Source organism: Perca fluviatilis, chromosome 23 (assembly GCF_010015445.1).
Source record: "Perca fluviatilis chromosome 23, GENO_Pfluv_1.0, whole genome shotgun sequence".
In the NCBI taxonomy this organism is placed as follows: domain Eukaryota; kingdom Metazoa; phylum Chordata; class Actinopteri; order Perciformes; family Percidae; genus Perca; species Perca fluviatilis.
In genome coordinates, this window is record NC_053134.1 from 25,025,468 (window position 1) to 25,043,663 (window position 18,196).

Genomic DNA, 18,196 nt, shown 5'->3' on the forward strand with positions numbered 1-18,196 from the left:
GGCCGGCGTCATCCACACTGGCACAAACCTCCCCGGGAATGGTAGAAGCTTGTTAGCGGGTGCACAGGCCTTTGTGTATTTGTGTCTTTCTCTGAGGGAGAGGAAAGGAGAAGGGGGAGATAAGGGGAGAACTTGTTGTCCTTCCCCTTCTCACACACACACACACAAACACACACACACACACACACACACACGTGCGAGCTACAGGGAGCGCAAGCTGCAAATCCGCTAGCCCACACTCCAGCGGCGAGAAAGGCAACGGGAGAGACGGCAAAGAAAAGATAAGCCGAGCCAAACGCGCCTGCTGCTGCCTCTGAAGTCGCTCTCTCCTCTCTTCGTCCCTTCCTCCTCTCCTCTGTCCTTCTCCCCTGCAACTCTGCCAGCTCTTCCTCTTCCTCTCGTCTGCTCGTATAAATATTTATAATCTGGCTATTCCTATTCTTTCATTCCATCCTGCTCCCCGTCTCTGTCTCACACACACACACACACACACACACACACACACACACACACACACACACACACACACACACACACACACACACACACACACACCGTTCCATTCTGTAGATGAATGTAACTCCTGCTGTTTAGTGTGTGCACTGCAGATTTACAGGGAGATCAGGTTTAGCGTATTCATTACGGAGGCGTCGGTTCAAACTGAGCCTCGGTCAGGGAGCGCTATCTGCTCCCCCAAACTTTCTACTCTTATCTTTCCTCCACCGGAGTCTCTTCTCAATCTTTTCTTTACCTCCTCTTTCACTCCTATTTTTTCGTTAGCGTAGCTGCTTCAGTTTTTTTCTCCTTTTGTCCCTTTTATCTCCCTCTATCTTTCTTCCTCCCTCAAACTCATTCTTCCACCTCTATCCCCTCTTTCTTTCAGTGTTAAGTTTTCATTTTCCTGTCTCTCTCTCTCTCTCTCTCTTATCACGTTCTCCTCCAACCTCTCTCCAGTTTCAGCCCTCGGTGGCAGTGATTCTTCTCTCAGCTCTTATTTTTAGCAGGAAATCAGCCGGCTCTCGGGGGCCGCTGGCAGCCGCTCAAGGCTTTGTCAGGGATGGTGAACGCTGCAGGAGAGGGGGTGTGGCGGTAGGCGAGGAGAAGAGAGGAAAAGAGGGGAGGACTGAGGAGGCATGAGATGAAATTCATGCAGGGAGAAAGGAAGTTGGAAAAGGAGGGGATGGCAGGGGAAAGAGGAAGTGGAAGTTTAAAAAAGACTAGAGAGGAGGGGAGAGGAGGAGGAAGACTTCTCCCGAGAGAAGGGCTGCCTTACCTGGGTAAACTCACAGCTCACAGACCTGGAGATGATGCCACATTTCTGCCCTCTGTTGTCATGGTGACCCATGCAGGTCCAGCTGTCAGTCACTTTATGAAGACTTGAGTTAGAGAGTGAGTGGTTCGAGACGAGTGCAGTCTTGTTAGCTTTTTGTGAGTCATTTTACCTTACTTATTTAGGTTTTCTAATGGATTGTTAAACAAACAATTGGATTTAATCAGTGGTAAGAAGTATTCAGATCCTTTACTTAAAGGAAATTATATTATGCTTTTTGGCTTTTCCCCTTTCCTTTATTGTGTTATATATCTTTTTTGTGCATGTTATAGGTTTACAAAGTGAAAAAGTCCCCCCCAAAGGGACTTACCATCTCCAACAGAAAACACTGTTCACCAACTGCTTCAAACAGCTCTACTGTAGTCCAGCCTTTACTTCAGAGACAAACGTGGTCACTTTGGAACACATGTTATAATGCTCGCCTAGCTGCTAGCATGGCACGCCATCATACTTTGCTTCTGACTGGCTAGTAGTCCTTACCTAGGTACTGTCAGGGCACACCCTCATACTCTGCTTCTGACTGGCTAGTAGTCCTTACCTAGCTACTGTCAGGGCACGCCCTCATACTCTGCTTCTGACTGGCTAGTAGTCCTTACCTAGGTACTGTCAGGGCACGCCCTCATACTCTGCTTCTGACTGGCTAGTAGTCCTTACCTAGGTACCGTCAGGGCACACCCTCATACTCTGCTTCTGACTGGCTAGTAGTCCTTACCTAGCTACTGTCGGGCACGCGCCCTCATACTCTGCTTCTGACTGGCTAGTAGTCCTTACCTAGGTACTGTCAGGGCGCCCTCATACTCTGCTTCTGACTGGTTAATAGTCCTTACCTAGGTACTGTCAGGGCACGCCCTCATACTCTGCTTCTGACTGGCTAGTAGTCCTTACCTAGCTAATGTCAGGGCCGCCCTCACACTATGCTTCTGACTGGCTAGTAGTCCTTACCTAGGTACTGTCAGGGCACGCCCTCATACTCTGCTTCTGACTGGCTAGTAGTCCTTACCTAGGTACTGTCAGGGCACGCCCTCATACTCTGCTTCTGACTGGCTAGTAGTCCTTACCTAGGTACTGTCAGGGCACGCCCTCATACTCTGCTTCTGACTGGCTAGTAGTCCTTACCTAGGTACTGCGCATGTGCGACTCCCAACAAAGAAGAGATGTCTCACTCTGTAGCTAAAACAGAGAGCTCAACACACAGGGTGAAAAGAGGAGCTGCAGCAATGTGCAGTACAACAAAAACCATATACAAACTAGGAAGTTTATTATCAGAAGGCGAAGCACTGTTACTTGGGTGGAGTGATTTGCTCGCAGCACCTGAGAAGTCCTATGGTGAGGAGCAGAGAGTAACAACGGTGCTTTTCAGGTGTTGCGCTAATTACTCCGCCCAACTAGCAGAAGTAGCAGTGCTTCGCCTTCTGAGAATATAGTTCCCAGTACGTATACGGTTAGAAGATGGCTGTGTCTCATGTGACCTTGTTATTTGTACACGCTGTGACTCTACAAATCACAACATGTAAATAGGAAAATGTTGGCGTTATTTTGTCACTTATTGGGAGCAGTAGGCTAGATGGAGCCGGTTACCTCCAGGATCTGTGCTAAGCTAGGCTAGCGGTGGGGGCGTCAGACAGAGTTACGACACACACAGAGATGAGAAGGGTATGTATGGATTTATCTAACCCTGGGGGATACGGTGAATAAGACAAAGTCCAAATAAGTTGCCGTGTTCCTTTAAGTGAAAGTACTAATACCACACCGTAAAAATACTCTGTAAAAAAACGAAAAGTCCTGCATTGAAAATGTTACTTTTAAGTAAAAGTATGTAAAATCAGGAAAATGTACTTAAAGTATTAAAAGTAAAAGTACTCATTACACAAAAATCCTCTCATTTTAGAAACTAGAAACAATCAAAACAGTTCTGTCAGTCAACTAAGTAACTAACTAAAGCTGTCAGATTAATGTGGTGGAGTAAAAAGTACAATGGAGTACTCAAGTAGAGAGTGGCACCTCGAGTAGTACCTCAAATTGGTTCTTAAGTATACTGTACTTGAGAAAATGTACCTAATTACATCCCCCAACTGGATTTAATTAGTAAATCAAAAGAAAACTATTCAAACTAATTTTGATAAACAATTAATTGTTGAAGTCAAGTACCAAGAATATATATGCCAATCATTGTCTGTTTTCAGCTTCTCAATGTACTGCTTTTCTTTGCTTCATATGGTTATGAACCAAATATCTTTGATTTATCTAATCAAGTAATTAAGGAAACATCATGATGGACAGTTGTTTTGTATTTTATAAAGGAAATTATAGAATAAATGGTGAAGACGTTTATCAATAACAAAAATAATTGTTAGTTGAAGGCCTAATTCACAATCATTTCCTACTTATTTAGGACTGGTTCCAAATCCCCTGTTTCCTAAAGGCCCTGACACACCAACCTGACAGCCGACCGAGGAAAGGCAGTCGGACTGATCAGTCTCCCCAAGTTGGTCAAAAAAGTGCGGAGACGTAATACGTCTCCGTAACAGCAGGTGGTGCTAATGTGTATTGTCGCCCAAAAAAGGAAACGATGGAACATCTCTCTAGACCTAGTAAACACAGAGAACGCTGTCGTCAGTCCTTGTTTTCATCAGAGAGGGTTGATAGTAGTCAAGAAGGATCGTTGTTGTGAAGAAAATACCACGGCTAGTAATAAGAAGATACTGGCGTTGTCAGCTCCGGTTTTCTCGTACACTGATTCGCTAGTCAAGGGCTAGCACTCCACCAATCAGATTGGTCATTGAGTCCAACAAGTCAAATCGGCCAAAATGAACGCCTATGGCTCCTCCGACTGACACACCGAACAGACTCGAGTCACCGACCTCGCCAGACTGTCCGACGGCCGTCAGTGTGTCAGCGCCTTTAGAATGATTTCTTCTCCTCCGATTCGTCCTCCAGTAAACATTATTTCAGTAGCAGGTGACAAAAAAATGGTTTCACATGGGACACAAACGCCGGTCTCCTGGGGGAAAGTCCTGTTTGTTTGACCCATCCACCCCCCCTCAACCTGCCCCTTTACGTGCCCATTTATACTTCTTCGCCTGATTCTTCGTTTGCTCCAACAATGATTACTAGGGCCACTAGAGGTTGTCGCCTAAAAGGGTTAAAGTAACTATGGGTCGTTATAGGCTGCTTGCACAATCAACCTATATACAGCGTTTACTGGGTGAGGACGACGATTTGCGGTATTACCAAGCAATGATAATGTCATAAAAATGAATGCGGGCTTGCATTTACTGTGATGATTACACAAGTCAAGCAAGAATTCGAGAGGCTGCAAAGGGAGTTCTATTCTTTACAAAAATGGAAACCAGTGGTTTCTGCAAAAAACTGTGCAGCATTTAAACACAGCATCAAATGTTAAGTTTACATAATTAGTATTTAAGAAACTAAAACGTGCAAACAAACTGCATGGTCCTTAAAGGATAAAAACTTTTATTTTTACAGTATATGTTTCCATTGGTGGTTGCTTTCTTCATACATTTTGTGTTTTTCTTCATAAGCCTGTGTGTGTGTGTGTGTGTGCATGTGATACCAAAAAGGACGACTGTAAGCGATGTTGAAAAGCCGCTGTATGTGCAGGAGCGAGCATGGGATTGTGGGGGATGGAGGCAGATTGTGCGGGACAGGTGAGAGGAGAGACAGTGGGGAGATGTTGTGAAAGGGAAAAGGAGGAGAGGGTTACTTAGGGCGACGGGCAAGGCTTAAGCTTGTGAGCAGCAGCACTTCAGTCCAATTGTCTCCAATAATGGCCTCTTTGATCAGGCTTTCAGCACACACCCGCGGCTGTGAATACACACACACACGCCAACAGGCATCCACGAGGGTTTCGTAAGCCGAGCCGACGCTTCTCTGAGTGCTCGCGTGTTTGTTTGTGTGCGCTGCCCTCGCTGTAGACTTGAGTGACGTCTTTATTCATGCCGAGTGATAGCGTGAGCCGGAGGAGCCGAGCGGGAATCTACTGCAGTGAATGTTGTTTAAATATGGATATCATTGTGCTGCCGAGTTGACGCGAGGTCAAGTGAGGAGCAGTTTTAATTCTTAAAGGCTTTGTTCTCTCGCTCTTTCCGTTCTGTCCGTCTGACTTTCACTTCAGCGACTGACCAACGCAGGCCAAAATGCTGAAGATTCACGATAGATCAATTAAAGCCGGCCATTTGCGGTGATTTTCTGTCTTTGTGGGTATTCAGGGCATTTCCTCTCTTTCATGAACCCTAGGGAAAAAAAAGGAAACATCATCCCTTATTTGTTTCACGTAGCGGAGGGTTTTTAAGGAACATTGCGATACTCATTAATTAGGCCCACACCTGTGGGCTTGAGTGCTTAGCTTGCTCCTCTGCAGAGCTGGAGCTGTCGTCAGCTCGGATTTACAATTTACAGTTACAATGTTTCCAATGGTGACCAAAGTTGCCGCAAAATAGCTGTCAAAGTGTATTATAATAGAAACCTTTCAGAGTAAGTGAAGTGAGTATAGTGACTACAGCGGATGCGGAATGAGTCCTTAACCCCAAGTGAAGGAGTTCAAGTACCTCAGGGTCTTGTTCGTTAAATGGCATAAAAATTCTGCTGTAACAGGGGAGATTGTTAAAACCAATGGAACGCCAGCTTTCGTCTTGGTATTAACATTATGTCTCGGTGTCCCCTTAATAAAGAAACAACCACAGGCCTCTCGCTCTGACTCTGGGCTGCGAGGTCTGCAACTCTTTATTTAGCCCCTGCTCTACTCTGTTCCCCTAAACTGCTGAATAATAGATAAGTGACGACCATGATGCGATTGCCGTGTAGGCACTTTAAATGTGAGTTTGTGTTTTTTCTTTGCCAATGGAGAAGGAGTGTATGTCTCCCATCTACCTCTGCAGCTGCGTGTGTGTGTGTGTGTGTGTGTGTGTGTGTGTGTGTGTGTGTGTGTGTGTGTGTGTGTGTGTGTGTGTGTGTGTGTGTGTGTGTGTGTGAGTGTTCTTGTTTAACTATATTCGTGGGGTCCAAAAACCGTGAATCCAGTATACTTGTGGGGTCCGGACAGCTTTGTGGGGCCAAAATGCTGGACCCCACAAGTTTAAAAGGCTGTTTGAGGGTTAAGACTTGGTTGTAGGATTAGGTATAGAATTAGGTTAATTAAATAATAGGTAAATTGTAATTTCCCCACTGGGGATCAATAAACAGTATAAATTATTAAATTATTATTATAATTATAATTATGGATAGGGTGAGGGTAAAGGTTAAGGTTAGGCATTTAGTTGTGATGGTTAAGGTTAGGGTAAGGGGCTAGGGAATGCATTATGTCAATGACGGGTCCCCACAAAGATAGTGCGTGTGTGTGTGTGTGTGTGTGTGTGTGTGTGTGTGTGTGTGTGTGTGTGTGTATATGCACGTGTGTGTTTGTGTGTGTGTTTGTGTGTGTCTGGCCCTCCGTCACTATCCTCGGTCAGCTGTTGCCCCCCGCCTCCCCTTTGGACCTCCTCTTCACCTCCTCAGCTTCACTCGTTCTCCCAGCTTGCTCCCTTTAGCAGCGAGGGCATTAAACTTTCATGACTGCTGTCTTTTTCTAGCGCACTCTTCTTCTCTCCTCCTCCCCTACCTTCCTTCCTTCCTCCTTATTCCTTCTCTTGCCACTTTCCTCCCTTTTTCCCTCTCTCCTCCTCTCGTTCTTGCGTCCTCCCCAAAGCCTAATTTTCCTTTATTCTCACACTCTCTCTCTCTACTTTATTTCCTTCCTATCTTTTTTTTTCTTCTTCACCTCCCTTCCTTATTTTTACCCAGCAGTGAGCGTTACTGGAGCAGAGCATAACAAGGAGGTTTGACACTCCTTTACGGATTTTAATATTGGAAAACTCGACAGAATTTCAAGTGACTGTAAAGTTAAGCAAACCGCTTCCCATCTGTCCCTCACTGCCTTTGTGTCGTCTATTTGCACACTTGAAAGACTGTGTTCCTGGCGTTTATGTGCGTGTGTGTGTGTGTGTGTGTTTCTTTCATTTCCTCCAAGTTCAGAAAACATTCGGAGGAGACAGAAGCCTCTGTGGATATCACTTATGGAATGATGGAAATCTTTTTCATAATTTTCTCTCTCTCTCTCTCTCTCTCTCTCTCTCGCTCTCTCTCTCTCGCTCTCAGATTTGTTTTTTGGGTCAGCGTCAGTGCGTGTAATTTTCTGTTCGCAAACTGTTGCTGAATCTGCATTAACCCTTTCTTTCAAGCAGAAAGAGAGGGCCAAGCTGTTGGAGAGTGAAACACAGAGCCTTGACTGGTCAAGCAAATGTGTCGCCACATTAGAACAACAATGCATCATTTTACTACCTCGTCTGCAAAGCTAACAACTGTTGTTTCAACAAATAAGAACAAAGATGAAAAAATCCGATTTTTCTTTTGTCAACGCATGTTGCAGGGCAAAAGAAAACCTGATCACCAGCTAGTTGCTAACTGTGAGTGCCTGCTGTTGGTGCTAGGCAGTGGGTTTATCAGAGACGTCTTGTGGAGAACGAAACAAAGTTGATGAGAGCTATGAGACTAAACCAAACCAGACTAGAAAACCAAAACAATGAGCTAAAAGGCTCTAAAATGCTGCAAGGAGCTGAGGAGACCCGCACAGTTGGGTGATCATTCTCTGTCCCGACTCGTCGTTTACGCACACTTGGTCAGGACGCCTTGGCGTTATGTTTTTAACGCTCTGGGTACCTCTTTTGGCGTACTTTTTCAAAGGTCAGGTTATGGTTAGGTTAAGGCAACAAAACGCAACAGACGACGTTTTCAAAATTCTGTTGTTGTGCGGCAGCCCCTAAACGACTTCACAGATACACTCGCTTACCGTCCCACAACGATCCCAAATGGCAAATCTGATGTTTTACTGGTCGGGAGTAGGAGTGGGGGCTGGGGACACCATACAATAGTTTTTTGAGCCCTGTAAGCTAGTTTAGCTGCAGATGTGTCTTTTTGTTAATAATCGACGTCGTGAGCCAATGCCAGTTATCTCAAAATGGCATTAACCCTCTGAGGTCTAAGGGCATTTTCACATATCTTCTTAAATTTACCTTTTTAAGGGTATTTGCATATTCGGGATCCCCGTGTGTTTCGTATCAAAATGTTTAGAACAAACTCAGCTTTCCGTTTAGTGAGACCCAATTTTTTTCTAGAGCAATGTGTAAAGAGATAATATGGCGTTAAAGCTGAAATGTTGGCTTTTTGAAAGTCCTCAAATCTCACACACTCACCTGTCAAAAAAATACACAAACAATATGATTATGCAAAGACCCTCAGGATCGTGTACATACCTGCAGGCGGCACGTGGCACTTTTACACACATTTACACAGGCCGCCTTGTGGAGGTTGTGGGAGGATGGAGGTTTTAGTGGCGACAAGACAGCAAATCTGGGATGTGTCTGACTGGAGGCGGCAGGCACTTGACAAAAGAGCAAAGACACTGAGCGAGAAGGGATTGGAAAAGCACCAGAGAGAGAGAGGAATAAAGGGATGAAGGGGCAGAAGGAAAGACGTAGACCAGCTGTTTCCACTCCTTAGCGCAGCCTCGCTTTTAGCCTGTCTTTTAGCCTATGTTTTCCGCCAACATTTGCACTCCTCCTTGCTCACTTTCTCTCTTTTTATCGTCTTCTTGATCTGGCGGAACACGAGGAGGTTGCCGCCCTCTTTTGCGCCGCCGCTGATTCCCTCACAGACAAATTGAAAGTATTTGTTGCTCAAAAGCAGCCCTTTGAATTCAAAGACAAAAGATGGCGGGGCGACAAAGAGGGGGGAATGTCTGCCCAAATGTTTAAATATAAAAAATCATAGTGAACACTGACAAAGTGACCTAGTCATCATGTACTGTGTGAAAACTCTTTCTTGGCACTCTGAGAGTTCATGGTGAAGCTCCTAACTTCCAGAGGAGACGCAGAGAAAAGAAAAAGGAAATAGAAAAAACACTTCAATCTTGAGTACTCTTGAGCACACGAACTTATAACCGGTTTCGGAACGGTAGCACGTGAATTTGTTTGCGATCATCTATCTTTGACATAAGCATAAAGGTACATCCTGCCGACTACTGCGGCGTATGAGGGTTGTAGTTTCACATTTCGGCTAAATGTGGCGCCAGTAGAACTCTTAAAAAAAAACAGACATGGGACAGATGGCGAGTGGCCAGTCACTGAATTCATCAGCATTCATGAGAAGCCCACGTCGCTCGTTTGGGAAAGTCGCGGCTTAATCTTCAACCACATTACCCTGGAGGCGACATCGACACACCGAACGCGGAAGCGGAGCAGACAGGATGAAAGAGACAGAGACGGAGTGGAGGAGAGGGACGGAGAAAAGAGAGACCACCTACGAGGCCGCTTGATGAAGCGCTGTATCTGTCTTTGTCACTGCTTCTTTATGTGTGTGTCCTAATGTATGTTTGTGTCTTAACGTGTGTGTGTGTGTGTGTGTGTGTGTGTGTGTGTGTGTGATGCATTATGTTCAGTGAGTACATTGTGAAGTGTTAGGAGGTGCTGCTGTACTCAGATAAAATGTGTGTTTTTGGATGCGCGGCTCAGTAGGTGGTGTTTGTGTACGCCGTCTTATAATTGCCGGCTGTCTTTGTTTTGCGTCTGCTTCTGTTGTGTGTGTGTGTGTGTGTGTGTGTGTGATGAGACGCGGCGGTGTGTGGGCGGTGGGTTCAATGAAACGAAACGAGTCTTAAGTTTAAGCCGAGGTGAGAAGGCGGGAGCCTCGCCGCTTCTCTTCCTCTTTCGTCATCCATCTCTACCTTGTTGCTTGTCTGTCCCTCGCTCACCTCGCTCCGCTTTGCTCTCCTTCATCTTTCTTCGCTCGCATCCGGTCTTCCCTCTCTGTCTCTGACTCACACATGCTGTATAGGAATTAGGACTGATCCGAGCTGAGTCTTTAGCTTGTCTGTCTTTGAACATCGGGTGCCGTTGCTTTTGAAGCTTCCCTTTTGAATTATTGCATTTCTGTTTATGCACGCACAGATAAAGGGCCGGCTAAAGCTGCGCTGTTTGGTTTTAATCTCACTAGGTTCTATACGTAAAGAAGACACACAGAAGCTGTGGGGTGTATACATACACACACACACACACACAAACACACACACACACACACATATACAGTGGACACGGGCATATGTGCACGCAAAAACGTAGACGGAGTTTGGTATTATAGAATTTGGGCCATCCATTCATTAACACAACAAAGTCCGACATGGCCGCAAACAGGAAGAGGCACGCTGTCAGACAGGTTGTAAGCAAGCCAACCGTTTTCCAGATGACCTAAACCACACGTGCATTTTAAATACATGAATATATGAATACATTATTTTAAATGCATCCGGTCAAAGTTGAACCAAGAAGTTGGTCTGTAAACTGTGATGGATGTTTACAATGGCAGTTTTGGTGGAAAGTAACATCCATCACAGTTAGGTAATACTGTACTTAAAGCCATAGTGCGTAGTTTCTGTCCCCCACCATGAGGAATTCTAAGTAATGACAACAACACTGTCGGCGCGTCCACATGATACAAGCCTTCCGTGATCGCGCGCGCGCCCCCACCCCTCCTCCACACAGTTGCTAGTAGCCAAGGAGGACACGGAGGATTAAAAAAACATGATGGACTCTTCAGAAGAGGTCATTATCTTAACTTGAGTTTCTCGCCAGACGCCACAATCTCCTGAACATAGTCCTACTGAGAGATCCAGAGAGAGTTGTGTGTAGCTGATAGTCTTAATTAGCTTTGGAGCAACTCATTTGGCAACGGCTGGAATGTAACGGACGTTCATTAATATCAAAAAGTTACACACTGAAGTTTTAAGTACAATTTTAATGTACTTGAGTGTTTCCATTTTATATAACTTTATACCTCTACTCCACTGAGTTTCAGAAGGAAATAATATATACATTTTTACTTCACTACATTTAGCCTATAGCTACAGTTTGTACCACATTAGAGTACTGCTTACCTGCTGATGTATAAATAATATCGATCCAATAAACTAACAGGATCCATTTTGAGTTCTGAGTTCTTTTCATTTTGATACTTTAAGTACACTTTGCTGCTAGTACTTGCATACTTTATCATCTTTTGGACTTTTGAATGCAGGTAATGGAATATGTTTATAGTGTAGTATTACTAATTTTATTTTAAGTAAATAATCTGAATATTTCTATTTCTGGCGCTGCTTTCTGTAGGTATTGATCTTCAACTCTCATCAAGAAAGCAAATAAGCAAATGTCCTAAGATGTCAACCTACTCCCTTAGGACACCTGTTCTTAAGCTTACAAAATGAAAGGGTAAAGGGCCTCGAGTGATGCATGACTTAAAGAAAAAAAGGCAATTTGGCCTGCAAAACAACGTTTTAAAAGCAGCTGAGAAACGTTCAATAACGTTACCTCACACACCACTGTGTTGATGAACTAAAGCTCCAGATGTGGACTGATGTGGTCATATAAATAAGATCCAGGTTGTAATAAAGTGGACTTTTCCTTTCATTTTATTTTAGCAGAATTTTTTAGCTGCATTCACTCATACTGACAAACATATACACACTGCTATTAATTTAATCATTTTTGGTTGGCAGGATATATTTGGCCCCTGTTTTCTGCAACTGCACACACACACACACACGCACACACACACACACACACACACTTTGGTATTAAGTTATTTGGCAGGATGTTTTGGGTTTTTGGCCACTCGTTTTTGGTATCTATGCAGACACACACACTTAGGAATTAACTTTGTCTTGGCAGGCAGGACATTTCTGGCTTTTTTCCCCCCCTGCATGTACACAAACACGCATATAAGAGCACATACACACACACACACACACGCACACACACACACACACACATGCACACACAATGGGCAGTAATCCTCCTGTACATGCCAGAGCTTTGGGCAGAGCAGGGATTTTCCTCTTCAAAGAGCAGACCACCCATCGCAGCCTCGGAACAATGGTGGCCGAACTCCGGAAGATTTCCTGTGGCGGGGTGGGAGTCCACACACACACACACACACACACACACACACACACACGCACACGCACGCGCACACGCACACCTACAAATACACACTCACCTGTCAAAATACACAAACAATATGATTATGCAAAGACCCTCAGGATCGTGTACATACCTGCAGGCGGCACGTGGCACTTTTACACACATTTACACAGGCCGCCTTGTGGAGGTTGTGGGAGGATGGAGGTTTTAGTGGCGACAAGACAGCAAATCTGGGATGTGTCTGACTGGAGGCGGCAGGCACTTGACAAAAGAGCAAAGACACTGAGCGAGAAGGGATTGGAAAAGCACCAGAGAGAGAGAGGAATAAAGGGATGAAGGGGCAGAAGGAAAGACGTAGACCAGCTGTTTCCACTCCTCGCTTTTAGCCTGTCTTTTAGCCTATGTTTTCATCCAACATTTGCACTCCTCCTTGCTCAATTTCTCTCTTTTTGTCGTCTTCTTGATCTGGCGGAACACGAGGAGGTTGCCGCCCTCCTTTGCGCCGCCGCTGATTCCCTCACAGACAAATTGAAAGTATTTGTTGCTCAAAAGCAGCCCTTTGAATTCAAAGACAAAAGATGGCGGGGCGACAAAGAGGGGGGAATGTCTGCCCAAATGTTTAGATGCCCCCCCCCCGCCCACCCTGCACTTACACACTTACACCCACATCCTTTTTTTTCTCGGTCTTTTGTCACAGAACGCAACACATTCATTTTCATTTGATGCAGCAATTGTATTTTTGTGATTGATTTTTTTTTCTTTGTGGACACACACAATACGAGACTGTGTTGTTGAATTTCTTTGTTTTGTCTTTGTATTTTTTATTTTTTTATATTGACAGCAGTTGAAACCGATTCACACACATTGGCTGCTTTTAGTCAGAGTTAACTATGTGGTGTTCAGCTAGTTGGTATTCACACCTGGTCATTTTGCAGCTTTTTTTACGGGGGGAAACTTTCAAAAAATGTACCCATGAAATTGCAATTTAATTCTGCCAAGTAAGAGCGTGTGTGTGCGTGTGTGTGTGTGTGTGTGTGTGTTTTATATTTCTCCTTGCGATTTATTTCTCTCAGTTTACAGTTGGCTGTCAAACTTCATGGGTGAAAAACTGCTAATGTTGCAGAATTCCTGAGGAGACACAGATAGTGTTTATTTGTCGAAACAGTTTATGAGCACCGTGTTGCCTTGCTGTTTGTCTTCCTCAGGCTCACACACACACACACATACACACACGTACATAGACACACAAACCGTATATTCATTCCCCTTACTTATTTTTGATGTTTGCATTTTAGTCATTTAGCTGATGATCTCACCCAAAAACTAAAATATCTTAACATGAATCCAACATATTATTAGCAAATATAAATCAGCCTGTTTGTGAAATAAACCCATTGATGATAGGCTTACTGGCCTATAGGTAAGGGAGTCACTAAGGTAGCCATCCACAGATAGAGTTCATCCTATGTAATTATTGTATATTGTATATATTGTATATATATATATAAAATCATTCCAACAATTATTATTTTAATAGCTTAGTATTCTATGCACTAAAAAGGTATGTATAAAGGCTTTTACAAGATTTGTACAAGTTTTGAGCACCGACCTTGGAAATTCCAAGCCCGAGATGGCTGTGTGATAAATGCAAGTTAATTCCAACTTATTCTTAAAACTGCACTATTAATATTTGTATATTAACAAAAGGCTCAAATGCAGTGGCGCAAAAAGCTGGTATGCGCTATATGCGGCGCATCGGGGCGCAGCACCATGGGGGCGCCAAAGCGATGGCTAAAAAAAAAAAAAAAGGATTTAAAAATTATTTTTTATATCTAGCTGCTTTTGTGCGTTTCAAAATAATTTCTTACATAACATTGTAGAGGACTAACAGGCTAGAATAGGCGCCCTATCTCATAAGATACCATCATAGAATGTTGACACAGTAGTGAGTTGTCATCTATGGAAAAATATGGATAAAGCAAAAAAGCTGTTGGGGGCTAAATGGAAAAAGAAAGAGGGAAAAGGAGATAGCATGTCAAGGGATGCAACAGCAGTTAAAGAAGTGGATGGTGAAAGGCAACAGGTAGGATTTAAAGTGTGACGTTTGTGCTTGGAGGCTTGTAAATATTCATGTTACTGGGAACACTGGGAATGTAGCAGCCAAATGGGGGTTTACGGCTAGCTTAGAATATGCAAAACCCAGGCTGCTGAGCTACAATAAATGACAAGAATCTGGAAAACATAACTAATGCAATAACTCTGGTACTATGGAATCATGCATAGGCCTATATTTAGTTTTAACATTAGCTGTGGGACATATACAGGCTATAGTTACATCTGTTGGGTGACATGGAAGCTGTAATTACAGGGTCACATCTCTCTCTCTCTCTCTCTCTCTCTCTCTCTCTCTCTCTCTCTTTAAAGGTCTGTGCTAAGTGGCTCTCCATATTTGTACTTTTTAAAATCACAATACAAAATGTGAATGTAATTTCAACAGCAGTACAACCTTACTACATACTAGTTGTCTTATCTGATGCCATCACTAGGCTAATTTAAGAATTGAATTGAGGCTGCTATATTTAACAGTGAGTTCATTTCATTCAGGTGTGAGGATGGTGGATCAGGAAAGACAGGGGAAGGCAACAGGTTGGTCTAACATGAGGCGGAAGTATAGGGGGAGCCACTTGATACCTACAGATTCATTTCTTAATATTATTAATATGGAAACGCTAATATGGAAAATCTATTACATAATGTTTGTTTGACAATATGTCTTAGTGGAGAAGAACACAGGCAAGGAGTGAATGAGACAGACATGAGGTCAGCAATGGCTAGAGATGAGACCAGTGATGACATCACATAGAGATGAGACCAGTGATGCCATCAGGTAGAGATGAGACCAGTGATGACATCAGGTAGAGATGAGACCAGTGATGACATCAGGTAGAGATGAGACCAGTGATGACATCAGGTAGAGATGAGACCAGTGATGACATCAGGTAGAGATGAGACCAGTGATGACATCAGGTAGAGATGAGACCAGTGATGACATAAGGTAGAGATGAGACCAGTGATGACATCAGGTAGAGATGAGACCAGTGATGACATCAGGTAGAGATGAGACCAGTGATGACATCACGTAGAGATGAGACCAGTGATGACATCAGGTAGAGATGAGACCAGTGATGACATCAGGTAGAGATGAGACCAGTGATGACATCAGGTACAGATGAGACCAGTGATGCCATCAGGTAGAGATGAGACCAGTGATGACATCAGGTACAGATGAGACCAGTGATGACATCAGGTAGAGATGAGACCAGTGATGACATCGGGTAGAGATGAGACCAGTGATGACATCAGGTAGAGATGAGACCAGTGATGACATCAGGTAGAGATGAGACCAGTGATGACATCAGGTAGAGATGAGACCAGTGATGCCATCAGGTAGAGATGAGACCAGTGATGCCATCAGGTAGAGATGAGACCAGTGATGACATCAGGTACAGATGAGACCAGTGATGACATCAGGTAGAGATGAGACCAGTGATGCCATCAGGTAGAGATGAGACCAGTGATGCCATCAGGTAGAGATGAGACCAGTGATGACATCAGTACAATAGCATGTGCCATCAGGTAGGAGACCAGTGATGATCAGTAGAGATGAGACCAGTGATGACATCAGGTACAGATGAGACCAGTGATGACATCAGGTAGAGATGAGACCAGTGATGACATCGGGTAGAGATGAGACCAGTGATGACATCAGGTAGAGATGAGACCAGTGATGACATCAGGTAGAGATGAGACCAGTGATGACATCAGGTAGAGATGAGACCAGTGATGCCATCAGGTAGAGATGAGACCAGTGATGACATCAGGTAGAGATGAGACCAGTGATGACATCAGGTAGGAGTTCTATTAGTTAGACCACACACAACTAAATGTCCAGTATGGTTTGAAGTTCTGTTGACCAACCTATTCACGGTGTCCTTTTTGGGGAAAAAATAGTGCAGACTGAGATGGAAAATATAACAGTTAGCCTATATGTCTGACACTGGGGACGTAGTAAACACATCAGAACGCAAATTTAAACATCCGCAACACATATGCTCGAATGCCATCAATGATGATTTATTTATTCTAATGAAAATACAGTACAAGAAAAAAGTGGGATACAATAATGTGTGTGGTGACGATTAGGTTGCCAAGGGCAACCGTTAATGTTGAGCCCGTATTTATATATATATGTATGTATATATATATTAAATTTAGCATTTGGCAGCTAAAGAATCAGGCATTTTTCTCAGGGGTTGGTGGAGACCAAACCAGAGCTAAAAGCAAAGTGAATATTGGACTTACATTCATCAGGGGGACGAAACACAACTCCAAAACAACATATACAGGGATAATCTGTAAATGTGTTTAGAGCTTGTTCTGCTGCCACCAAGGGGACCATAAAATCAACCAGGTTTAGTTTTAAATGCCCTTTAATAAGAATATCTGGTATATCCAGGTATATTATATATAATATATATATTATCGAACAATAAAAAGATAAATCCTATTAGAAAATGTTTAAATAGATTAGGACCAGTTTACTGAGTCCGGACCACGGCAGCAGTTTTGGACCCGAGCCGGATTAAAAACCTGAATCTTCACTGTCCACGGGAATGTTGTAGGCAACTGCTGCCAGAGACTGGATTTTCGAATGTCAGTGACCATTCTCTACCCGTGTGCTTTTTTTATCCACGCGCAGTAAGTTGAATAGATATCCAGAAGATAGCGGTCACACACAGCATTACAAAGCCCATACAATATTCATGGCAGTCCACAGACTATAAGACTTATAAAAATAAATAATAATAATAATAATAAAAAACAACGGGGAAATTTGCATGAAGATGAGCCAGGAATTTTGAGAAATAACAGCCCAGACAAATCGTGTTCGGGCAGAGAATCAAAGCTCTGGCTCAATTCAATTTAATTTATAGTGTCAAATCATGAGAGAAGTTATCTCCGTTTTAATTTGTAATTTACAGAGACCCAACAATCCCACACACACACACACACAGCAGTTGGTGTGACATTGGCGAGGAAAAACATCCTTTTAAGAGGCAGAAAGCTCAGACAGAACCTGACTCTTGGCGGCCTGCCATCTGACGCTGCCGGTTTGGAGACAGAAAGAGAGCTACAGACAGATATACAGAAATATGATTCATAATAATTATAGCAGTGGGCATGATGAACAGTGGCAATTACAGTAACAATAAAGATAATAGAACTATGAATAGTAATAACAGTAGCCCGTGTTAAGACAACATTTTTCTCCATCTCGTCCCTGCAGCTGCTTCACAGTAAAAGCCTTCCAGTAGTGCCGACAACTGGACGGCTTTCAGCTGCAGTTTGTGTTAGCCTGAAACGCTAATTTGCCGTTGAATAAAAGTTCATCCAAATGTACTGTATATTTGTAAATTTTTGTTCAAAGGGAAACATTGTTTTGTCTTATTGAGTTTGTGAAATGTCATTTTACCATTGTAGTTTCTGAGTTTCTCAGTAGATATCTTTTCTCAAAACATTTTGCATGAATAGATATTACATGTAGGACATTTCAATTACTGATATGACCAGTCCAGTGTGTTAGTTCGTGCAGTGCATTCCAAAGGTTTTGCAGCCAACAAAAGTTGCACTATGGTTCCAAAAGTGTAATGTCTACTTGACTATTACAATATTTCCTCTGGCAATACATTTATCAATATTTGTGAGGGAAAATCTAGAGCAAGGTAAATACTGGGACTTCAGGACCCACAGTGCAGAAACACATTGATGATCCGACGTTGGA

General features: G+C 43.4%; 1 protein-coding gene across 2 annotated transcripts in view; it reads left to right on the top strand.

Moving 5' to 3' along the window:
• mpped1 (metallophosphoesterase domain containing 1) overlaps positions 1 to 18,196 on the top strand; it is a 101,960-nt gene that overhangs the window by 14,234 nt on the left and 69,530 nt on the right. The gene's annotated exons all lie outside the window — the stretch shown is intronic.